The sequence below is a fragment of the Moschus berezovskii genome, chromosome 9 (genome assembly GCF_049115385.1).
Source record: "Moschus berezovskii isolate FMDL1 chromosome 9, NW_MosBer_1.0, whole genome shotgun sequence".
Taxonomy (NCBI): domain Eukaryota; kingdom Metazoa; phylum Chordata; class Mammalia; order Artiodactyla; family Moschidae; genus Moschus; species Moschus berezovskii.
In genome coordinates this window covers 57,010,476-57,036,148 of record NC_142468.1, presented here as the reverse complement: position 1 = coordinate 57,036,148, position 25,673 = coordinate 57,010,476, and the positions used below count along the sequence as shown (strand labels likewise).

General features: G+C 45.9%; 1 long non-coding RNA gene across 1 annotated transcript; it reads left to right on the top strand.

The window, feature by feature from the left end:
- The first annotated feature begins 7,372 nt into the window (after positions 1-7,372).
- On the top strand, positions 7,373-10,894 carry LOC129563511 (uncharacterized). The gene is made up of 3 exons (XR_008687348.2): positions 7,373-7,527; positions 7,768-7,847; positions 10,675-10,894. It is a non-coding gene; the product is annotated as an uncharacterized LOC129563511 (long non-coding RNA).
- Positions 10,895-25,673: the final 14,779 nt, after the last annotated feature.

The window sequence follows — 25,673 nt, the reverse complement described above, 5'->3', positions numbered from 1 at the left end:
AGTCACAGCGCTTATCCAAGGGCTGCTGCATGGTCCAGCCTTGGCACCCACCATCCCCAGGTCTGGCAGTCTAGGAACTGGAAACGGGATTGTGCAGTCAACAGCCTACACAGCCATAACTACAGCCCATCTCACCTTCTTTGTCCTGTCACCTGTTATTCGGCTCTGACCCAGCTGCTCAAACCCCTTGCCCAGGCCTGGGCCACTGAGCACAGTGGGCTGTACAGCATGTCTTACTCATTTTGGAGGTCCACAGTGTGTCACACAGCACTTCTACGCAGCAGATGCTCCCCACGCCTGCCTCTGTATCTTCCACAACCAAGGCTTTTGCCTGCATGTCCTCTGGGTTTTACTCTGATAATCCAGGGACTGACCTGGCAGAGTTTGCAACAGAAGACTGGCTGCTGCTTGAAAGAAGCTAGGTCCTTCTTTTAAGCCAGAACTTGAGCCAGACGTGTTTCTCCCCAACACACAAATCCTGATTTCCTGTCTCCTCCGTTGTCTATTTGTCTGGCCTTCTCCATGAATAATGCTTAGATGCTTAAGTCCAGTGGAGGAAAATGACTGGGGAGATGTAAGAACCCTCTGGGAGACCAAGAGCATAATCTAGAGGAATAAGCCAGCTCTTATTCCAGATTCCAGTGCACGTGCTTTTCATCTGATTGCCCTGGGGAAGACCCACAGAATAAGTGAAGTGGGTTGAGACAGCATGGAAAGAGGAAATCCATACACATGATGTTGCTTATTTTTTAAAGGCAACATTGACCTTAATATTAAGTACTGAAATACACGCATGTATAATTTGGTGTTAAATTGCATGATTCAAAGATAGGAAACTATCATCCCCATTTTACAAATGAGAAGAACTGAGGCTCAGAACAATGCAGAATCTTGCCCAAGAGCACAGAGTCACTAGGTAAGGAAGCAAGAGATTAACCGCAGATCTGCTTACTCAAGAGTCCAAAGCTCCTCCCATCCTGTAGTTCCCTACCTGAACCCTCCCTCAGCACACCTGAGGAGGAGGACCAGGGCCCGTGGAGTACCACCAGCTGCCTCAGAACTGGGTCTGTGGGGAGCAGGGTTGATGATCAGCGGCTCAGAGTAGGGGGCAAGAGACCAATGCATCTTTCTAAAGAGATAACAACCAGCCCCCGCCCCATCCCTCTTGCAGAGAATCTCAGCACCCACTGACCCTTTAGGCTAATGGATAGGAAACAGCAGATTGAACTGAAGGGAGAGGGAGGCAGGATTCTTCACACCGAGAGAGAACAGGGTGATGGAGGTTGAGAGGCAGAAACACATCTCCCGGACCCAAGATGGGAATGTGTCAGGGTCCCACCTTACCTGGAACCTGGCCCCTCCTTTCCCTCAGCCTGGCTCTTGCTGCCCAGGGGCCCAAATGCACTCTTTCACTCTCCAGGGTCTATCCCCAGCCTCCTGCCCCATCTCCTCCAAGAGACATGGAGCAGGAGAGGACATGATGGGATCCCAGGGCCAGAACCCACTGCCCCCACCACCAGAAGCTCTCTAGAGCCTCTGGTTTCCTATCACTCAAGAGATGTTCAGCTTCCCGCCCTCTTTCCCTTCCCTACTACTGGCCCTGACCCCTGCCCTTTCCAGACATTGATGGCCAAAGCCTGGCCCTTCAGTTGTCCGAGGTGATTTGTTCCTTTTGTTACCTTCACCATCATGGTCTTTATAGTGTTATTTACTGTTATTGCTAAGACCCAGTACAGTCAGAAAACAGGTTTTATTACTCTTCAGATGCCCAGTCTCTTCAAGTTGAATGACTCCTTAGAGGTCATCAGGCCCTTCATTCCCAGCAAAGGGAACTGAGCCCAGAGGAGTGGGTGGCTTTCCAAGGGCAGCATGTTCATAACAGTTCAGGGCCTGCCATGGGAAATCATCAGGGATAATTTCTGTAAAATGAGAACATTTCCATAAATTACGTAGCAGCTCTGTTCCTGTGTCCGACTTCTCTGTGGGGTCAGGAGTCATGGGGCAGTTGGTTGAAAGCACTCACCCTTGATGTTGGACAGAGCTGGATTCAGTTCCCACCAGCTATATCTCTTACAGGCTGTAGGCAGCCCCACCCCTAACACTTGCAGGAGCCACGCAAGAGCAGAAATGAAGGCTGCCATGGTGTATGGCTCAATATGAAAGAGTTAAATATATACGTGTGTGTTATGTATATATTTATTTATATTTATATATAAAACAAACATATATATAACAAATGTATGTTTTACATGTATATATATATATAAAACAAATGGTTAAATGTGAGTTCTATCCTATACCTTGATAAACATACCTTTGTAAGGATCTGGAAGGCCAGCTTTGATTCAGAATTCCCAGCCTCCTTGAACTTCAGCTCTGAAACTGTGAGAAGACCCAGGCCCCAGCCTCCTCACCCATCCAGGTCTGTCCCATCCTTCTCTCCCCACTTTCTCCCCAACCCTGACTGTCCTACATTACGAGAAATCTCACATGGACGGGTGCAGACACTCGCTCACCCCTGCCAACAGTATCCCCTTGGTCCCCACTGAGGCCTGGGAATACACATTAACATCTCAGCACCCCTTCAGGGTTGTGGACTCAGGGAAGAAATCTCTGTGGGCCTTGAAAGAAGGCATGGGGGTCCTCTGACGGAGGATTCCTGGGTTGCAGGTACTTAGAGTAGCATCTAGACGAGGGGTGCACAGGCTCTGGGAAACCCCCTGCCCCTGGGTCTCTTGACCTCATGGAGAGCAATTTGGCCGGAATAAAGCCCTCTAGAGCCCACTTGCTCGGGGGGAAGGGGACTGGCTGTGTGATTTTAGGCAAGCATTAATTTCCTTGACTGCAAAATTAGGAATAATACACCTTCGTTGTCAGAGGTGCTTTGGGGACCAAATGAAATTGTTTACATAAAACTAAACTATTTAGTTTATAAATAGGTGCTCAATAAACTTTCATTCTCTTCTCTACCTCTAATGTTCCTAGTTTTCCCCTAGTCTTCTCTTGCTTTCCCTCCACTCCCCATCCCATCCCACATCCCCTTTCCTGACTCTCTCAAGCCCAGGTGGGACTGGGCTGGGCTCACCTGCCAACAGTGGCCCTGAGAAGGGGTTACTCCTCCCATCCTGGCTGTAGGACAGCTGTGATTCTCCTTTTCGAATTCTTTCCTCATTTAGAAAAATATTCTTGGGTTTTTCTGATTGGAATGAAGGGGATTCGCCACGGTTTACAGGGTGGGTGAGAACCCTCACACAGTCCTCTGGCTTGCTAATGAGAAGTTTGAAAGATTCCTTTGGGTCCTGACCAAAAACCCTTGGCTTTTCCTTGGCAGAACAGTGATTTCCTGTGAGATGTCAAAACCACAGTTCAAAAGCATCAATTCTTTGGTGCTCAGCTTTCTTTATAGTCCAGCTCTCACATCCATACATGACTACTGGAAAAACCTTAGCTTTGATTAGACGGACCTTTGTTGGCAAAGTAATGTCTCTACTTTTTAATATGCTGTCTAGGTTGGTCATAGCTTTTCTTTGAAGGAGCAAGCATCTTTTAATTTCAAGGCTGCAATCATTATCTTCATTCTTGAAGAACTATACAAAAGGTTGAGGCTGGAAATGAGCAAATAAATACACAAGACATTCTCAGATAGAGATGCATGCTACTGTTGAAAAAATAATTTGAACTTGGAAATAGGCAAATTAGAGTACAGTACATCCTTTCAAAGCCACACATGGGTTTTCTTTAACAGTACTGCCCAAAGATCATTCAATGCTCCAGAGGACACACCTGTGTTTGATTTAACTATTTACCATTTGATCAGATTGCAGACGCTGGGAGTTTCATGTTAACTTGTAGATTTCTTGCCAGTGGAATAGATTATACCAAAGATTATGGTTTTATTATCCTGTAGGACAGTAACCAAGTTTGTAGCTAACTAGGAAATGGCAACCCACTCCAGTGTTCTTGCCTGGAGAATCCCAGGGACGGGGAGCCTGGTGGGCTGCCGTCTCTGGGGTCGCAGAGAGTCAGACACGACTCAAGCGACTTAGCGGCAGTAGCAGCAGAAACCTAATAGGATAAGAGAGCTCAGAAATGAACCCATGTTTATATGTGCAATTAATCTATGACAAAGGAGGCAAGAATATACAATGGGGGAAAGACAGTCTCTTCAACAAGTGGTGGCTTCTCTTATGACTCAGATGGTAAAAAGTCTGCCTGAAATGCAGGAGATCTGGGTTCGATCCCAGGGTCGGGAAGATCCCCTGGAGACAGGAATGCAACCCACTCCAGTATTCTTGCCTGGAGAATTTCATGAACAGAGGAGCTTGGTGGGCTACAGTCCATGGAATCACAAAGAGTCAGACACAACTGAGTGACTAACACGCCGTCAGTAAGTGGTGCTGGGAAAACTGGACAGCTACATGTAAAAGAATCAAACTGGACTACTTTCTCACTCCATATATGAAATTAAATTTTAAATAGATTAAAGACTTAAAAGGTAAGGCCTGAAACCATAAAACGTCTAGAAGAAAACATAGGCAGTACTTTCTTTGACCTTGGTCTCAGCAATATATATTTATATATATATATACACACACATATATATATTTGGCTCTGTCTCCTTAGGCAAGGGAAACAAAAGCAAAAATAAACAAATGAGACTATATCAAGCTAAATAGCTTTTGCACAACAAAAGAAACTATCAACAAAATGAAAATGCTGCCTATTGAATGAGAGAAGAAATTTGCAAACAATATGTAGGATAAGGGGCTAATATATAAAATATATCAAGAACTCCTACAATTCAATTATCAACCCCCCCCAAAAAAAAACCCAGTTAAAAATTGGACAGAAGATCTGAAAGGATATATTTTCAAAGAAGACAGAATGGCCAACAGGCACATGAAAAGATACTCAACAACATCTCAAATTACTCCAAGCCTGTTTCCTCTACCAGACTTCGTCTCATCCCTGGCCATGAGAGTCTGGGTTCGGGAAGTGGGTGCCCTGCAGAAAGGCAAGGAGAGAGAGGGGCCAGCCCTGGGCTGGCTGGTAGGACCCAAAAGGGGAGCATCCAGTGCATCCCAAGATATTGCCGTAGGGCTCAGCGGTTGGCCGTGGTCACCAGCATATTGGATTCAGGGGACTTGGTCGTAGTCCTGCTGTAGGACCTGTCCGGTAAAATATGAGTGATACTTTCACCTCTGAAACCCTCCAGAGTTCCCTGAACACCACCCCCCAAAACTACTCTTCAAATCCCCTTTCTTGCACAGACAGGAGTCCTCATGATAGCGCTACTGAACAGGGTCCTCTAGGGGAACCCTGTGTTCTGGCTGTTACCCCTCTGGGGGAAGGGATGACGGGCTTTTCTACAGAGACCCAGCCCACTCTAGTCCTCAGAGCTCCTACTGTGTGCCAGGTGCAATCAGCTGTCGTTAGGTACTGGGAGCAGCACAAGAGCTCAGGCCATGCCTGTCTTGTTCATGATTGGGCCTCAACACATCATATTGCCAGCACATACTGAATATTCCTTAAGTGCTTTTTAAATGAAAAAAACAAGATGCAGTGTTTAGACCTTAATGAAATCAATGTGGGGACTGTCTTGTGTTACTTCAGAGCTCTAGCATGAGCAGAACTTGTGTCTTAAATTAAGCTCAACCTAACAGGCAGCTGTGTATACTGTTAAGCAGAGTTCTGGGGTCAGACGGCCTGGGTTCAATTCCTGGCTGTGCCACTTACCAGCCCTGTGATCTCCGATAAATTACTTAATCCCTCTGGATCTAAATTTCTCTTCTGTTAAAACAGGGCTACCTCACTGTATTGCCATGAGGGTTAAAATAATTAAAAATTGTGAGGTATTTAAGAGAGTACCTTTGCACTGTGTTAGTATATGTTTAAAAAAGTAGTAAGGGAAAACTTGCTAGAAAATGGAGTTCACAATGAACAGTCTAAGTAATAAGGTACTGAATTGTCCATAACAGAGGATGTGTTAGCTCTTTAAGATAATCAATCATAACTACTATCTATAAGGCACTTAATGTCCTCCAGCACTAATGCTGGGGACGACCAAGAATGAGATGGCTGGATGGCATCACCGACTCTGTGGACATGAGTTTGAGTGAACTCCGGGAGTTGGTGATGGATAGGGAGGCCTGGCGTGCTGTGATTCATGGGGTCGCGGAGAGTCGGACACGACTGAGCGACTGAACTGAACTGATGCACTTTTTATCCTATTTGTTTCTATGATAACACCATAAAGCAGGTATTACTGTCATTGTCTGATGCAGGAAACAGGCTTTGTGACAAGTTGAGATCCCTTAGCACGGAGCTGTTGATTCTGAGGTGAGTCATGTTCAGAATTCAGGGAACACCTGGGTGCCTGAGGTCAAGTGGGGCATGGGAAACATGAGGAAAAGGCAGGTGAGCGATCTGTGGGCTGGAGGGAACACTCCAGGATTGGCCAAAGCCCAGGGCTTGGTGATAAGAAACCCTTTGTGCTGGGGCCTAAAGGCAGAGGAAGGGCAGTGGGGGCGGGGAGGCGGAGGCAGCTTCGGTAGCAATCAATCAGTTAGTCAACCAACCCACCAAGCCAGAGACATGCTGTGTTTGGCAATGGAGGGAAGGGAGGGGCTGACAGGTGGTTCCAAATGCCCCAGGTGCAAGGCAGTGTCTCAGCCAGTCCATGAAGCTCTTCAAAGCAGGAGGTGTCCCTGCAGAGAAAGAGCTGGAAAATACTGGAGGAGGGAACAGCAGGTAGATGGGATGAAAGATAGGGAAGTAGGGGGCGTGGGGGAGGGGGGACTTCCTCGGCAAAGTGGGGACCAGCCTTTCACAGCAGGAACAGGATAGAGGACAGGAAGGGAGAGACATGCCTAGAGGCAAAGAGGAAAGCTTTGCCTTTACAGTAAAAAAAAAAATAAAGTGGAGATTCAGTTTTGTCTTTATAATAAAAAAGGAGCTGAGATCCTCAAGTTAAGGGCATGAAGTCCTGAGTTTGGAGGCTTGAGAAAGGCATAGTTTGTAATAAGCCTGAGTGAGGTATCCTAGCAGAGCAAGAGAAGCAAAGAAATCTTGAGACCCAGCAGGCGGAGCTGGGGAAGGAGGGCGGGAAATCAGGGGTGCTCAGCAAAACGGATATTTATATGTAGGGGAGGTGACTGCTAGCTCAGTCTCTCTGCTACTCAGCCCCCTGGTTCTTGCATGAGAACCCCGAGCTCTGGGCACTCTGGGAACTGTCCTATTCACCTATAAGTTATTTTTTCTCCTTGTCCAGCCACGAAAGCCACCACTCAAGAGCACATGGAGCCCTTTCAGTGGCCCCATAGGACTCCTTGGGCTTACACATCTGGCGTACTCTCTACCCACTTCATGTACCCCGTGCCTTCTCCTCACTGACTCTCAGGAAGACATCAGTGACCAAAGAGGGGCATGGCTGCAGCCTCCAGTCTGTTTTCCTGGATAAAGCATTCCCCAGTTATCTCACCAGCCGCTAAGTGGGCATCCGATGAACACCGTGACTTCGTTTTCCAGGTGGGAGAGTTGACTGTATCGGGTTCTCCATCATTAGAAGCTGCATCAGGCTGCCAGCAGTTGTCTTGCTATTAAGGCAAGAAGTGTCTGGTGACATGGTCTGTACCTCTCTCCATCCCTTCCAGGCAGGACCACTCCCATCATTGTCCTAACTGTGGGGTTCCAGGGGATGTTGGGGCAGGGATGGCAAACACTTGAAACACACATCTCATCATGCTTTAATCTGGCGTCTGTTGGCAGACACCCATAATCTGTTGTGCAGTGTTTCTCAACATGGTACTCCAGGCAGCAGCACAAAACAAGTGCAGTGGGAACTCCAGGTAAAACCTGTTCATTATTCCGTTTGTAGGGTGGGTAGCTCCAACACCCTTCCTCCTGTGAAGCGCAATGCCTGAAGGTCAAGTTGTGAAGGCATGAGGTGTGGCTTTGCCTCTCAGCCTCCCTTCCCCTTTACTTCCAGAGTTGGGTTCCCTCCTGAAGGTCAGTCTCCTCAGAGTCCTGAGGAGCTAAACAGATTGTCAGGGTCATTGATTGGCCATGATGGGAGGAGCAATGGTTTCCCATCACAGCCACACCCCCTTCACTGCCTTCCTCTCACTAAGGCTCCTCTCTTCTGTAAAGCTGACAAATGACACCCACCCATGAATCCTTGGCCCCAGGACTGAGGCTCAGAATAGAAATGAGCCCCTGTAAGTGTAAGATTCTAAATTGAAATGATCTTTATCAACCTAAGAAAATCTTACATTTAATCCCCAGCAACAACACTTCACAGGTGCTTTGAGGGCACGGGGCTTCCCTGGTAGCTCAGACAGTAAAGAATCTGCCTGCAATGCAGAAGACCCATGTTGATCCCTGGGTCAGGAAGACCCCTGGAGAAGGAAATGGCAACCCACTCCAGTATTCTTGCCTGGAGAATCCCATGGATGGAGGAGCCTGGTGGGTTACAGACCATGGGGTCACAAACAGACACAACTGAGCGACTTTCACTTGGGAGCACAGCTTTTTAGTTTGAAAGGAACAATTCTGGTAGTGGAATTTTTAAAAATGTACTTATTTATTTGGGGTCTTTGTTGTGGAATGCAAGATCTTTGGTTTTAGTTGCAGCATGAGGGCTCTAGTTCCCTAACCAGGGATTGAACCTAGGCTTTCTGCATTGGGAGCTCAGCGTCTTAGCCACTGGACCACTGAAGAAGTCCTTTATGGTAGAATCTTTAACTGGCATAGATATTTGGAGGCAAGCTATGCCTTGTGGCACCCTCAAACCTACCTCATGCTGCTGTAGAACTCACACGTATATGGTGCTTAACTGGTGATAAAGAAACAGCTGATGAAGGGTTTGGCACTTTCTCCTATGAGCACTCGGTTGCTATTTTAGTGGCAGCAGCATGGCTATACCAGTGAGGCTTTGTGAATTTCCTACCTGGTTCAGTTCAGTTAGATGCTGCAAATTCCTTACTTCCCCCTCCGCCCATTTTTAATCAAGGGCTCATGATGGAAGGTAACTTGCTGGGCAGGGACCACGGTGGGTAGAAGTTCTGTCTAGGCTGAAAACACCCAATCTGGGATCATTCACCCATCTCTGCCCCCAAGGGCAGGGAGAGCACAGCCAAGCCAAGCCAAGGGGAGGGTTATTTTTAATCCCAAAGATGCAGCGTTTGAGAACAAACAGCCTTGGCCCTGGAGTAGCTGCCAAATGAGTGTGGGCCTGGAGGTGTCAGAACGTGGCCACTCCCCAGCGCTCCAGGGCCCCTCCAGAAACTAGAGCTGCGCAGCCGTGCGTATTTTTACACACACTGACTTGCTGTGGCCTCTGAGAGCCAGCAGGTCCTGTGAGGACGGGGTGGGAGCCCCATGAGCCATGACCTTTAAATCCAGTCAGGCCCTAACTCGAGATGGTGCCTGGCATCCCTGCCCTCTCCCCCAACCTCTCATTGCCCGATGCTCCCAACCCCTCCACCTGCTGCCCCGTCCCTATCCCAGCCTCACAGAGCTGAAGGCCACTGGTGAGTATCATCTTTCCCGTTTTTATATTTTCCTCTTCTCTTCCTTTATTCTCTGTAACAAATAATTCATATTCATTGTAGAAAAAATTAGAATATTGAGATGAACAAAAAGAAAAGAAGGGACTTCCCTGGCAATCCAGTGGTTAAGACTCAACTTTCCAATGCAGAGGGCATGGGTTCAATTCCTGATCAGGGAACTAAGTCACAGGCTATTCAGTGTGGCCAAATTTTTTTTTTTTAATTTAATAAAGAAAAGAAAAATCCCTATCACCCCTTGATCCTATCCCATTGTGGGTGAGGACCAGCATTTGGTAATACTTGGTAGATATTTTCCCTGACTTTTTGCTACGAATATTTTTTACACACATTTATTTTTTTCAAAACAGGAACTCCACCCAAGGCCTGGTACTGAGGAAACCATGATGGCTCCTCATTTAGGAGGAATGCTAACCTTCTTTCCCACTGAGGGCCACAGGCTTTGTTGCCAGGGCTTTGAGAATGTTATAGGAAAATGCAGCCCAATGCCTATTTCAAACAAGCAGTTCTCCTCTCCATCCTTATCTTTCCCAGGAGAAATCATTTTGCCAGTGTCAGGTTTTGTCTGTCTAGTTAAGAAGGCAGGCTCTGGGGACTTCCCTAGTGGTCCAGCGGCAAAGACTCCAAGCTCCCAGTGCAGGGGAGTCTGAGTTCAATCCCTGGTCAAGGAACTAGATGCTGCATGCCATAACTAAGAGTTCAAGTGTGTGCTCAGTCCTACTCTTTGCAACCCCATGGACTGTAGCCCACAAGGCTCCTCTGTCCATGGAATTTTCCAGGCAAGAATACTGGAGTGGGTTGTCATTTCCTATGCCAGGGGATCTTCCTGACTCAAGAATAGAACCCACATCTCTTGTGTCCCCTACATTGGCAGGTACTGTGCTACCTGGGAAGCCCAAGAGTTTGAGAGCTATAACTAAAGATCCTATGTGCTGTAATTAAGATGCAGTGCAGCCAAATAAATAAATAAACATTTGAAAAGAAGAATAAAGCAGGCTCTGGAGTCAGGAAGCTTCAGTCTAAACCCTTGCTCTGCCTCTAAATAATTGTGTAAAGTTGGGCAAGTGGCTTAAATCCTTTGTGTTGAATTTCCTCATTTGTAAAACAGGGATGAAGATAAGATATCTGTTACAGGCCTGGCGTGAAAATGCAGTGAACTAATACAGGTAGAGCAGCTGGAAGAGAGGCTGCTGCTGCTGCTACGTCACTTCAGTCGTGTCCGACTCTGTGCGACCCCATAGACGGCAGCCAACCAGGCTCCCCCGTCCCTGGGATTCTCCAGGCAAGAACACTGGAGTGGGTTGACATAGTAAATGCTCAATAAACATTAGCTCTTGTTCTGCTATAATGATTATCTTCTTAACTTGTATGGAGCACCTTCTGTTTCTGGCACTAGTCAAGCTTCCTGTATGACTTGGGGCAAATTAATTAACTGATCTCTTTCTTACTTCATTTGAAAGGTGCTCAAAGCTGTCGTGGAATGGGGAGTAATGCTGGGTACTTGGATATCAGGAAATTTAACACATTTGCATCATGGGCTCACTTTTAAGTGTTGAAAGCCATGTGGCTTTCATTGGAATTCTCATGCACATATTACTCCAGTTGTTGAAGGCTGCTTATGAGTACTTTGGGGTTCACCACTAGGTACTATGTACCACTTTTGTGTCTGTTTGAAAACTTCCATAATAAAAATTTTATATATATATATATATAATATGTCCAAGGCTTCCCTGATGACTCAGATGGTAAAGAATCTGCCTGCAATGTGGGAGACCCAGATTCGATCCCTGGGTCAGGAAGATCCTCTGGGGAAGGGAATGGCAACTCATTGCAGTATTCCAGTATTCTTGCCTGGAGAATTCCATGGACGGAGGAGACTGATGGGTTATAGTCCATGGGGTCGCAAAGAATTGGTCATGACTGAGCCACTAACAAACACATACATATATAATATATATATATCCTAAAAAATCCACATCACTCTACTTTCACACTTTTTCTTCATTGTTTTAACATACTTCTTTACAATGTTAAAGAGTCTTTTTTTCATTAATCAAGACAGTACAACCATTAGGAAGGGCTTCCTCTGGGACACACTGGTGTTGACAGAAGCCATGGCTGGTCTGCAACAGGTTCTGACTCTGGGCTGGTCATACTCAGCTGTACTGATGACGTGCAGAATTCCCAACTGACAGGTGATGGGGACAAAGAGCAGACACGCTCTGCACCTGGTGCCAGGCTGCCCGACTTCCTTTCTTTGCTTCCCAGTACTGGCTTCCATCCCTTAGTTTGGGTCACACTCGTCTTATCTTTGTCAATGTCCAGCACTTAGTGTACACCCCTAAAACTCTGAGAACAGAAGAGGTGGCGGTTAGAGACACCCATCGGGATCAATGAGAACTCTCCACCATAAGGTTAAGCGGCCCTGATGTCTGTCCCCGCCCTCTTCCAGGGAGCAGAACAATCAGCAGATTGCTCACTTCTCTCCCTGGTTTTGGCACGCCTCCAGATTCTTGACAACACAGATGTCATGTCGTCTGTTGAGAGGACCAAGCTCACCTTGCTTTTTGTGATCATCCAGATGCGTTGGCTGCTTTTGTTGCTACCAACGCTATTATTGTGAATAATTACAGCTTCCAATTACTGATTGATTACTGGGCATCAAATGTTGTTCATCCATGGGTATGGTCTGATTTAATCCACATAACAGCCAATAAGGTAAATACTGTCATCCCATTTTTCAGAGGAAGATGTTGACGCTTACAGAGGCTGAGTGACTCATCCAGGGTCACAGAGCTAATAAATGGAAATTGAAATCACAGGCTGATTCCAAAGCTCATTTGTTGTTATTTAGTCACTCGGTTGTGTTGGACTCTTTGCAACCCCAGGAACTGTAGCTGCCAGGGTCCTCTGTCCATGGGATTCTCTAGGCAAGAATCCTAGAGTCGGTTCCTTCCTTCTCCAGGGGATGTTCTGACCCAGGGATCCAACCTGCATCTCTGTGTTGGCAGGTGGATTCTTTACCACTGAGCCACCAGGGAAGCCTTCCAAAACTCATGCTTTTAACACTATGCTAATTAAGACTCTTTTCCATCCTCCAAAAGAGGAGAGGGATGTAAAAGAATGGCTAGCTTTCACTAGGCCTACAGTTTTGTTGCTGTTTTGTCTATGTCATAAACAGAGATTACCATGAAGTGGAACCCCTTGTTTCCTGGGCTATGGCCTTTCATAAAGGGACCCTAGGAGGTAGGTATGTTCATGTGTGTGTACGTCTAAATGTATGAGGGCCATCCACAGGTAGAGGACTGTCAGGAAGACTGCTTTCAGCACACATGGCTCCTGCCTCGGCTCTGACACTCACCAGCCTGTTCTCTTGAACCAACCTATTCCCCATCCCTGGGAATCAGTTTCTTCATCTGTAAAACAGGGATAACAAAACCTAGGTTATGGTCAGCAAGCACATTCAAGGAGATCCCAAGTGGGATATGCCCAGCTGAATGTCTAACTAAAGTAGAGCTTGAAAACAAAGGTATGCCTGAGACAGTGGTCCCACAGCAGGATCTGGAATAGGAGAGAAAGGGGCGGTGGGGGTGTGGTGTGGGTGGTGGAACGGAAGGGGGTGGATGGACACCATCCTGTTGTTCTGAGCGCTAAGTTTGCCGTCTCTGCCTCAGTTTCCCTATCCTCTTGCCCAGGGTGCTGGCTGGCTCTCCACATACCCTCCATCCTGCTCCCAGCCAAAAAGAAGATCCTGTTCCTTGTCCACAACACAGGTCACAGGCATGTGTGCTGGGCAACAGGTGGTTGGCAAGACCCCAGCAGGCTTCTGGTCCAAGAAGTTTGGCCACCTGTGCTATGAGCAACCTTCTCTTAGGAAACCTGGAATCAAGTGCATTCCTGAACACCTCTCTCTGCCAAGGACACATGCGCGCGTGCGCACACACACACACACACACACACACACACACAAACACGCAGACAGACACAAAGATGCACAGACACACTGGCTCGCTCCCAACCCCCAGGCCCAGCGGTTCCCCCACTTCACCTCTGACTCTGTGGTCTAATAAGGGTAGGTGAGAAAGGGTCATGCGATTCCAGAGAGATTCCCAGTGCTCTCCTCCAAAAGCCTTTCAGTTGAATGTTCAGCTCTGGGCTAGCGTCCAGAGCCCGGGGCCCCAAGGCTGACTCATGGGTTCCTCAAGCCCCAAGTCGCAGTTTTAGCCCAGTCCAGATCTCAGGCCTTTAAAAAAAAACTCACAGGTCATCCCTCTGAGTCAGCAAAGGTTCCCACAGAAACTCCATTTGGTGTGCATTTAATCACAGGGTATTTTTAAAGCCTCATCTGGAGGTAATTTGGAATTTAAATTACCAGGAGAGAGGATATTTTTACCAGAAGAAGGGCTTGGAATAGTTATATCCTGTCAGTTATTGATCAACCGTTTCCAAAGGATTAAAAAAAAATAGACCTGTTTTTACCAAATATGTTATAAAAATTCCCTTCAGGATTTGGTCATTATTAGCGTAACTGATATAAATTGTTCCACGACACTTAGGAATGTGTTCCATGACACATTTCATGAATTTTCTAAATCAAATTGAATCATACTTAGACCTCCATCTACCGGGACCGCAGAAAATTCCCAGCCACTTGCCAGGGCCCCTCACTCTCCATCCACACAGAACTCAGGCCTTCAGGATTCCAGAAACATGGAGAAGGGCACTGGGTCTGTGATGGTCACTACTGAGTGGCCTCTTGTCCAAGCGCTAGTAGACCACTTGGAGGCTGCTGCTGCTGCTGCCCACACATCCTCTCCAAAACCAAGGCCATAGCGCAAGTGTTAGGTCCTGGGCATCCCTTCCCCTCTTAGTCACTCCCCCAAGGGCCTGCCAACTCCAGAGTGCCTGGTGGAGGCCCAGCACTCAAGGGTCCTGCCAGCCCTTAATGACTTCTGGGCCCTAGGCACCCCCCTCAACCCTCTCCATCTCTAACAAGTAGTGTTAAGACTCCAAACCTTTAGAAAATCTAAGAAAGGCCTCTAACTTTTCCCTGGGGCAAGAGAAACCCAGCCCTCCAAAACTCAGAGGCCTCTGGAGAGGAAAAGGGGAAAATAGCTCACATTCTTTTCCAGTGAGCCTGCAGAAGAAAAACAGACATGGTTAATTTCTCAATCACAGTAGTCCCTGACTTAGGCAATAATTACTCGATTTACTTAGTATTGCGCACTCTTTGGGGAGAAGGTAGAGAAACCATTGGGACCAAAACAAAAATAAAAAACAAAACCCCTTCCTTAATAAAAGTTATGAAATCTTTTGGCTTCTGTGATTTTCAGGGTCCAAACTCCTGTTTGGACATGACATCAAGCCACAGAGATGCCATCTAGTAGCTTGGTGTCCAGTAGCTTGGTCTCATGGTTGTTCTTCTTTGTGGAAGAACTACACTCCATTTGAGGACAGATGAGGTTGAGATGCTTCCCAGGTGATACTAGTGGTAAAGAACCTATCTGCCAATGCAGGAGACACAAGAGACATGAGTTCTATCCCTGGGTTGGGAAGATTTCCTGGAGGAGGGCATGGCAACACACTCTAGTATTCTTGCCTGGAGGATCCCTGGACAGAGGCGCCTGATGGGCTACTGTCCATAGGGCTGCACAGAGTCGGACAAGACTGAAACAACTTAGCGTGTATGCATGAGGTTGAAGCAAACACGGTTACCTTCAACTCACAGCCAATACCACAGAAGGCAGGGGAGCTTATGGTTAAGAGGAATGGCTGTGGAATCAAATTAATCAGAGTCTGAGTTCTGGCTCCATAACTTTTTGGCTGTGTGAATTTAGACAAGTTACTTCACCTCTCTGAGCCTCAATTTTTCCATTTCTAGTATATCAGCAACCTTGCAATTAAAATAGCTTTTCTTTACAGGATTAAGTAAACATTTCATAAGCAACTTGTGATTTATAATAGGTAATCGGTTCAGTTCAGTCCAGTTCAGTCACTCAGTCATGTCTGACTCTTTGCAACCCCATGGACTGCAGCCCGCTAGACTTCCCTGTACATCACTAATACCAACTCAAACTCATGTCCATCAAATCAGTGATGCCATACAACCATCTTATCCTCTGTCATCCCCTTCTCCTGCCTTCAAACTTTCCCAGCATCAGGGTCTTTCCCAATGAGTCAGTTCTTCATTGCATCAGGTGACCAACGTATTGGAGTTTCAGCTTCAGCATCAGTCCTTCCAATGAATATTCAGGACTGATTTCCTTTAGGATGGACAGGTTGGATCTCCTTGCAGTCCAAGGGACTCTCAAGAGTCTTCTCCAACACCACAGTTCAAAAGCATCAATTCTTCGGTGCTCAGCTTTCTTTATAGTCTAACTCTCACAGCCATTCATGACTACTGGAAAAACCATAGCCTTGACTAGATGGACCTTTGTTGGCAAAGTAATGTCTCTGCTTTTTATATGCTGTCTAGGTTGGTCATAGCTTTTCTTCCAAGGAGCAAGTGTCTTTTAATTTCATGGCTGCAGTCGCCATCTGCAGTGATTTTGGAGCCCAAGAAAATAAAATCTGTCACTTTTTCCATTGTTTCCACATCTGTTTGCCATGAAGTGATGGGACCAGATGCCATGATCTTAGTATTTTGAATGTTGAGTCTTAAGCCAGCTTTTTCATTATCCTCTTTCACTTTCATCAAGAGGCTCTTTAGTTCTTCTTTAATAAGTATATGTTTGATCAACATTCCTCTTCCTGGCATGGAGCTCCTAGGACCCTTGGAATTTCCTGTAATGAAAGCAATACAAGTGTCTTTTGTTGTATGAATGAGGTGACTTTGGGGAAGCACATAGGTCACCTCATGATGGGGACTGGTCACCAGAGGAATCAACAGGTGATTAGAGACAACTTTCAGCCCTCTTTGGGGAGGGGAGAGCAGCTGAAGACTGAGTTCAGTCACTAAGGGCCAGTAATTCAATCTATTGTGCACATGTAATGAGGCTTCTGTAAAAACCCAAAAATGGAAGAGTGGCGAGCTTGGGGAGGGCATGGACACTCTGAGCCCCTTCCCACATACCCTAGCCTATGCTCCTCTTTCCCCTGGCTGTTCCTGAAGTATATATCCCCTTATAATAAACTGGTAACCTGTTCCCAGGTGGCTCAGTGGTAAAGATTCTGCCTGCCAATGCAGGAGATGCGGGTTCAATCCTTGGGTCAGGAAGACTTCCTGGAGGAGGAAATGGCAACCCACTGCAATTTTCTTGCCTGGATAATCCCATGGACAGAGGAGCCTGGTGGGTTACAGTTCATAGGGTTGCAAAGAGTTGAAGAGGTTTTGGAGAAGACTCTTGAGAGTCCCTTGGACTGCAAGGAGATCCAACCAGTCCATCCTAAAGGAAATCAGTCCCGAATATTCATTGGAAAGATTGATGCTGAAGCTGAAGCGCCAATACTTTGGCCATCTGATGTGAACTGACTTGTTTGAAAAGACCCTGATGCTGAGAAAGATTAAAGGTAGGAGAAGGGGATAACACAGGATGAGATGGTTGGATGGCATCACCGATTCAATGGATATGAGTTTGAGTAAACTCCAACAGTTGGTGATGGACAGGGAGACCTGGCATGCTGCAGTCCGTGGGGTCACAGAGTTGGACATGACTGAGCGACTGAACTGAACTGAGTGACTAAGCACACACACGTAATCTTGTGAGCTAAATGTTTCTCTTGAGTTCTTGAGTTCTGTGAGCTGCTCTAGCAAATTAACTGAACCAAGGATGGGGTCATTGGAATTCGCAGTATTTAATATGTTGGTCAGAAGCACAGGAGAGAACCTAGGCTTGCAAATGTCACATGAAGTGATGGTGGGGGGTGGGAACAATCTTGTAGGACTAAGACCTTAACAAGGGGAATCTGATGTTATCTCCAGGCAGACAGTGTGAGAATTGAGTTGCAGGATACCCAGCTAGTGTTGGAGAACAGCTTGGTGTAGGGGAAAAAAAACACATTGGAATTGGTGACAGAATCTTACAACTAGGGCACGCCAAGACAGAGATATCTCTGTGCCCAGAGCTTCAGAAATTAAATTTTGTACAGTTTTGCATAGTCCATAATATTTCAGAAAGGGAACGTCTCTGGCCTGGGTTGGTCTTCTCTGCCTTTATTAAATATAAACCCATTCTTCAGCCATTGAATGGACCATAGCCTGAATTCAACAATGACAGGATATGTGTCACTCAAGAAGCCAGACTGCCTGATGGAGCTGCCCTCTGAAGGACCTTAACAGCATCCAGGGAGTTCCATCATCAATCCTTCTCTTGGAAAGAAACAAGGACTTAAATAATTAGAGAGTACCATGTTTCCTAAAAGTCTTGTTGATGTATCTCTTCCCTAAAATTATCCTTTAGAAAACAGGGAGTGGTCTTAGACAAGCTCTTAATTACAGGGTGTTCTCATAATAATTGTATTTTTAAATAAGAGAACACTATTTGGAGAATGTACAAAATCCTCAAAGAAACTCAATCGATGCTATTTTTAGGTTGGTAAAGAGATCATTTGACAGATTTTGTTTAAAAAGGAAGCAAAGAAATGAATATAAATGTACTCATTATTTCTGGGGCAAGACCTTCACAAATGTGAGCACTGGTGGTGGTGGTTTAGTCACTAGGTCGTGTCCAACTCTTGTGTTCCCATGGACTGTACCCTGCCAGGCTCCTCTGTCCATGGGATTCTCTAGGCAAGAATACTGGAGTGGGTTGCCATTTCCTTCTCCAGAGGATCTCCCTGACCCAGGGATCAAATCCATGTCTCTTGTGTCCCCTGCACTGCAGGCAGATTCTTTTACCACTGAGCCACGAGGGAAGCACTGGAGATCACTGCAAACAACCTTTTAAAGATCACGGATCAAAACGATACTAAAACTAATTATGTTACAGAAATCATACATATACTCACAAAAGAAACTGCGAAAATTTGTCTTACAAATATTCCAGTGGGTACTTGTGGCTTGGTATAAATTTCCAGTAACTACAAGAAACACAGATTCATAAAGTGCTGGATTTCAAACAGTTTTAGGAATTAAAGATGACTGTGGGAGAGGACTCAAGAAGCAGCTCCAGTGAGAGAGACAGTGATGGTAAAGAGAAGCTGGAACAAATCTGTTCCATGAAATGCAAAAGAAGGGGAAAAAAGTAATCTTTCTCTGTGATTTTATATCATGTGATTTGTAAGTTTGTTGTAAATAATAAATTAAATATTATTAGCTGTATTTTACTTTTCTGCCAACATTCCTAAAACTTTATACATTTGTGTCCCCCTTCCCAGAGTTTTTTGTTGTTGTTGTTTGTTTAATCTCTCATTTGGAAAAAAACAAAAGATGGTCAGCATTCAGGGTTGACTTTTGTTCGTGTATATAATTTAAGCTGTAACAGGAAAGAAGGTGATGAAGGTCCCTGACCTTCCTTGCCAGGCAAGCCCACCTGTACTGAAGGTAACAGACTCCACTTGGACTTGCTTTTATTTGCATCTCTTTGGCAGGACCAGGTTTGAATCCCTGGGAACCTGAGCACACTGAGGACATGTTGTTGTTGTTCAGTTGCTAGCTGTGTCCTACTCTTTGGGACCCCATGGACTGCAGCATGCCAGGCTTCCCTGTCCTTCACTATCTCCTACAGTTTGCTCAAATTCATGTCCATCAAGTCGGTGATGCCATCCAACCACCTCATCCTCTGTTGTCCCCTTCTCCTCCTGCCTTCAATCTTTTCTAGCATCAGGGCCTTTTGCAATGAGTCGGCTCTTGGCATCAGGTGGCCAAAGTATTCAGCTTCAGTATCAGTCCTTCCAATGAATATTCAGGGTTGATTTCCTTTAGGGAACTTAGAACTACTGCCTTCACTTACCCAAGAGCAGATAATTGCCTGGTTCTTCCCAAGAACTCCTAAATGCTCTGGGCTGAAGGTGTCCCCCACTCCCCAAATTCACATATTGAAGTCCTAACCCCCCAGTGAGATGGTGTTTGGAGATGAGACTTTGGGGAGGTAATTAGGTCTTGATGAGAAGATGAGGGTGGGGTCCCCGTGGTGAGATTAGTGCCCTTATAAGAAGAGGAAGGGACCAGAGGTTCCTCTCTCTGCTGCATGAGGATCCAGGGGGAAGGCAGCCATCTGCAGGCCAGGAATGAGCAGCAAAGAGGTAATGAACTCCTGTCTGGCTTCCCTGTGCAACAGCAGAAGAACTGACTTCCTCTGTCCATGGCTTTGAAAGTCCAAGCCCAGCACAGCAGAGAATGATCACTAAAACCACTGCTTGGAAAGGCTCATGATGCCACAGGGAGTGTATGATTTCCCTCTCATTAATGGGGGTCCCCCAGGCATCAAGGAAGGCAGGGAGGGAGGTTCCCAAATTCCACCCTCCTTTGCAGCCCAGGAGATATAGTCGGGGGATAATTGACAGTCTGCAAAGGACTCTGTCACGGCCTCCAGGAGCTGACTTCCCACCCCCTCATCCCCTCCCAGCTGCCAACTCTGTCTGAACCGTAGACAAAGCAGCCAGTTGTAACCAAAATGACAGAGTACAGAATATCTGAGGTTGTTTCCAATTAGTTTTTCAAGCAGTCCTACAGAGGGGGTCAGGTTTTTTAAGTGCTACTTTGCACATTAGGTAATCATCACTTTCAGCCTCTCTGAGCAGAGCGTCCAGAGCACCTTCTCTTGGGTCTCCTGGGCAGGAATCCAGAAGTTTCCATTTCATTGAAATCCAGAGCCTTTATCCTTCCTGTCAACATTGCTGATAAAAGTTGTAGATCATTAGATCCTGGGTAATTCAATGTGGCAGCAGCCTTTCATGATGTTTACTTTTTTTAAAAGTTATAAAGTCGAGAAGGTAAGAGCAACCTGTTCCTGGTGAGATGCCTTCCCTGTACCAGCTCTGTCTCCAGTAACGCTGCCCCATGTGGAGGTTTGTGCAGAAGCCTGACAAGGTGCTAAATGACCTGTTTATTTCAATGGGAGGAAGGTTGTTTTAGTTGAATTCATAAGTAGATCATAAGAAAATCAGTGAGGCCCACTGGAAAACTGCCATGATGAGCAGGATTGAACCAGCATGATTTAAACCCTTTGGTATTAATGCAGAAAATGTATCACAAACTCTCCTTCCCTCAGTAGTTCATGAAACTTGGATAGACATAAATGGAAGACCCTAGAGTTCTGGCAAACCTTAGGCACACCTTTGGAAAGCTTAGCTAAAGAAGCCCTCCACCAGAAGCTCATAAAACCCAAGTGCGATGGAGTTTTGGGGGTCAGAACAGAGCCTTCAGCTCCGGGACACCTTGGAGCGTCACCTCATGCTGTCCCTTCTTCGTGGAGGCCATCCTTCCCCTCTTCCCAGCTTGGCAACACCTAGCCATTCTCAAGGACCATCTCAGGGACTTTCCTGTGGTCCAGTGGTTAACACTCCACCCTGTTAATGCAGGGGGCCCTGGTGCAATCCCTGGTCAAGGAACTAGACCCCACATGCCACAACTAAGACTCGGTGCAGCCAGAAAGAGAAATGATTTTTTTAGAAAAGGACCAGTTCAAGTCCTGAAAACTAATTTGGCATCAGTCTTGGAAAGTCCAAAATTGTCACCTAGTTCTATAATCTAACCCCCTTTATACTTTTGAGCAAGAGTTTGAATACCATTGACGACTGGAGACTCACTACCCCCAGAGATAATCCCTTCTAGCTCCAAATAGTTTCATTTTTATTAATAATAATATATACTATTTGGGCTTCCCTTGTGGCTTAGCTGGTAAAGAATCCGCTTGCAATGCAGGAGACCTGGTTTGATCCCTGGGTTGGGAAGATCCCTTGGAGAAGGGAAAGTCTACCCACTCCAGTAATCCTTCCTTGAGAATTCTATGGACTGTATAGTCCATGGGGTCCCAAAGAGTCGGACACAACTGAGCGACTTTCATATACTATTTACTGTGTATTAACTTATGCCTGACAACTGTCACATGATGTAATTCTCACAACAACCTTATGAGGGAAGGTTTTGTTTCTCTTTGGGAATCCAGTGTGGACTGCACAGTGCTGAGCACACCTCTGATGGACTGAGTGGCAGTGGAGAGAGTATCAGACCAAGAGCCTGGCGTCCTGGATTCTGGTTCCAGCTCTGCCACCTCCAGACCAGTCGTCCCCATTCTCTAGCCTCTGTTTGCCCACATGAAGCAGATGATGTGTCGGTGTGTGCCCCCACCTCTCTCTGATGCTGGCCAGCTAAGCGCTGGAGCTCTCTCAGGCCTCAGGACTGGAAGTTAAGGCCAGGGAGATGGAATCTACTACTTAGACTGAATCACGTCCTCAGGCACCCCCCTGGGGAAGCGGGAACGGTCCCCTAGAGCACACAGCTGGCACAGGGAGCCAGGTAGAACCCATGGGCAAGCGCTCACTTCTGTAGGCACCTGGATCTATTTGTCCTCTACACTCTCCAGGCTGATAACAAGCGGAACTAACCCTTGCATAGTTCAGAGTCTTTCAGCCTCTAACCTTTTCAGAACTTTCTCAATATTTAGCAAAATATAATTGCAAAAGATAATAAAGATACTCCACTCATAGGTTATTATGAGAATAAAATCATGTGACAATTGTCAGGCAAAAGTTAATACACAGTAAATAATATATATTATATTATTAATTAATATTATAGTATAGTATATTATAGTATTATATTATTAATAAAAATGAAGCTATTTGGAGCTAGAAGGGGTTATCTCCCTTCTTTTCCAGATCTCGACATTTCACACAGTGTCACTGATAATCTCCAGAAATTTCTTTGGAAAATTCCTTACTGGCTGATTCATCCAGGAAGTTAGGAAGGTGGACGGGGTTCAGCCTTCATCATTGTGTTGGGGAGTTTTTCACTCATTTGTTCATGGATTTCACAAGCTGCGTGTGGCGGGTGGCGGGGGTGGCTATTATATCCTAGGCACTGCGCTGAGTGGTGTCTTGGTCATCTACAACGATGAATAAGACTGGACAACAGTTCCTGTCCACAAGGGGTTTATAGTCTCACTGGTGCTAAAAATATTAAGCAAATAATTGTACATTATGATTAAAATTTGTGGTGTCATAAAGAAAAAACACACAGGGTGCTAACAGGGAGACCTATCTTAACCTGAGGGTGAGGTGGGATCAGAGTGGGCTTCCTGGAGGAAGTGGAATTTAAGCTTAGACCTGAAACATTCCGGAAAGAAGCATGGTGAGGTTTGGGGAGAGGTGGCTCCAGGGAGGGATAATGTGTGATCTGACCCACAACATACTGTGGTGGGTTGGCATTGGACTCATAATCCCAGCTCTAGCTTTCACTGACTGTGAAACTTTGTGTGAATCACCTAACCTTTCTGGGCCTCAGGGGCTTTTCATTTTGTTTGGTTTTTGTTGGTTTGTTTTTTATCCCTTCTGTAAAATGAAGATCTACTAACTCAAGCAAATGTTGTGATGCTCAGATGAAAGCATTGGCTAAGATATTACCCAGAAAAAGAATTCTACATGAATAAATATGAGAGATTCTTATTATTGACATTTGCCCTTGAAATTCACTGCATCTTTGAAAGTGAGGTTGTCTGTGGGAGAACTTCAACTGACATTTAGAAAAAATGTGAGTGGAATGGGTTTTCCTTATTTGGATTCTCCACTTTAAACACAATATTCCCAGATAATGTACAGACACATGAGGGGGATGCAGAGGGATTGGGAAACCTGGTCCCAGATGAACTTGAGAGGGAAAAGCCAGCAGACGAGTGATGGGAGAAAGGGGCTTATTAAACAAACCTCACCGACAGACCCTCACCCTTCTTTTCCAGATGCGCCTCAAAACGTTTGCCAAGAACTCTAATGAGAAACAGACCCTCTCTCCATCCGTCACCTGCAGATTTCTAAGCAGAGATATTGCTGCCACTTCTGCTCAGAGTCCAAGAGTGGTTTGTTTTCAATTCTCCCTTGTAGGAATTGGGGCTTTGAGAGCTGGATAAAACAGTTCAGGTTTTCCCTTCTTCTATACTCCAGATGCACAGGGTCAAAAAACAAAAGGGAGAAAACCCAGGACATTTGGTGGAGGCCTGGGGCTAATCACCCACCGGAAGCCCTGGTAGTTAATTACCCAAACCTGTATGTTGAAAGGAAGCAGAGGAATCCTAGTTTGCACACAGAAATGTTTACTCAGTCGTGGGAATGTCCATGTTTATGGTCCCCACCCTCCCACCCACCGGCTTCAGCGTGGGTCAATGAATCTATTGTGGAAAAAAGAAAGCCAAGGCAAGACCTTAGCCAGCAAAATGTAGAAGTGGGATTTATCTCCTTAACGTGAAACAGAGGTTATAAACAGAGATTTGCCAACTTCTACCATCTTGGATTTGGGGTTTTCCTTCCTAACTGCATAAGATTCTAAGACAAATGTGTTCTCCTCTTTTGTCTTTTGGGCCAGAAATCCAGGCCTGCCTCTCTTCTCCACCACCTGCCCTTGTTTCTCTGAGGCCTGTTTCAATCTGTCTTGCTTGTTTCCTCTGCTTTCCACAGTCTTCGCTTGCCCGCTTAACCTGCAGAGCCAGGATGGAGATTCTTTCTGCAAGGCACTCTCTCCAAGAAGCCAGCACAGACCCTCATTCCCTCTTTCTGTGTTTACATACAACGGTGGGAAGACCATACTTTTCTATTTCTCATGTCATGCTGTCTCTTAAAAAAATCCTTATTTCTAAAAACTTTTCCTTCTTGGGACTCCCCTGGTGGTCTTCACTCCTTAGTCCTGGTGGCTAAGACTCCTTACTCTTAACACAGAGTTCCTGGGTTCAATCCCTGGTGAGGGAACTAGATCCCACATGCTTCAGTGAAGACCCGGAGCAGCCAAATACATAAATATTAAGGGGGAAAAAAAAAAAAAAACCTTTTCCTTCTTACAGGCAATCAGGATAATGGTTTGCTAAAAAAGAGTTGAGCTATAATCGGCCTAAGTGGTGGGAAAAAACAATTCTTGACTTCCTTTTGGATCGTTCACCCCCACAGCACCCAATTCCTCTCCATGAGAGCACTATGCTCTTTAAACCAAGCTTCACCCACACGAAAGTTTGCCAAGACAAACCCGCTATGCGGGAGGAGCTCCCCTCAAAGCTTCTTGTTGGAATAGTGTGCCATGTGCCAAATGAAGGCACAGAGGCTAAAAAACAAGCGGGGAAACCATTTTTATGATAAAATTACGTGAAAAAGAAAAGCTGGACGCACAACTGGAATTTCATGTGTTCAAAAGTATGGAACCCAAACATTAGATTAAAAATAAAAATGCTTGCTTAAAAATAAGAAAGGTTGAAAGAGAAGATTCCAAGATGCACTATAGCTGTGAGGGTAGTTGAGTGGGATGAGAATGTGCTATGGGGCCAGGCTACTATGGGGCCTCCAGGTGACAGCTCTGAGTGAATTCGAGGAGCCTCAGTACTCTCATCTGAAAATGCTCCTCCTTTCTGAGGGTTCTGGTGAGGATTAAATAAAGTGATGTATGTAAGAGTTCTGGGGGCTTCCCAGGTGGTACAGTGATAAAGACAGACCCCATGGACTGTAATCCACCAGGCTCCTCTGTTCATGGGATTCTCCAGGCAAGAATACTAAAGTGGGTTGCCAGTCCTTTCTCCAGGAGATCTTCCTGACCCAGGAATCAAACCTGGGTTTGATCTGTATTTCAGGCAGATTCTTTACCGTCTGAGTCACTAGGGAAGCCCCAGTGGTAAAGAATCCCCTGCCAATGCAGGAGCTGCAGGAAACATGGATCCGATTGGGTCAGGAAGACTCCCTGGAGTAGGAAATGACAATCCACTCCAGTACTCTTGCCTGAGAGAGTCGGACACGAATGAGCGACTAAGCACACAGCACACATTCGAGAGTTCTAGCAACACCTCTTCAGCCTTAAGTTGTCTACTATTCTGCACTTTCTAAACTTTCCATGATGTTTGTATCCTCATTGTGGGGAAAAGTAAACCTATAATAACAACAATGTGGTCCAAGTAATTTCAAACAAGGTACATTGCAAATGAGGTAATGTTACCCAGATTGGATATCATATCTAATGTGGGAAAACTTCTAAAATGTTTC